This window comes from Limulus polyphemus, unplaced genomic scaffold (assembly GCF_000517525.1).
Source record: "Limulus polyphemus unplaced genomic scaffold, Limulus_polyphemus-2.1.2 Scaffold633, whole genome shotgun sequence".
In the NCBI taxonomy this organism is placed as follows: Eukaryota; Metazoa; Arthropoda; class Merostomata; order Xiphosura; family Limulidae; genus Limulus; species Limulus polyphemus.
Genome location: NW_013666243.1, coordinates 70,835 through 71,212, shown reverse-complemented (window position 1 = coordinate 71,212; position 378 = coordinate 70,835).

Genomic DNA, 378 nt, shown 5'->3' with positions numbered 1-378 from the left:
ACGTTCTGACCATCTTATATATACCAGACTACCTCCATATCTAGTAAATGATAGGGCTATCTTGAAGGCATGCACCACCTTTGGCTTACCTCGCCGACCATATTTTATCCGGAAAGTCACGTCTGAGAGACGATCCACTATGTCATATGTGCCTTCCCATGGAGAAAACAACTTAGGAGACTTCCCTTTGGTCTTCCTGGGATTATACAACCACACCTTGTCTCCTGTTACAAAGCTGACTTCAGTAGATCTCTTATCATAACATAGCTTCATGGAATCAGCAGACTTTTTAAGTTTGAACGCACTTGATGGTGAATAACGCCCATCCTTTCCGATAATACTTTCACAAACTTCGACACGTTTTCAAGCAACCCTTCA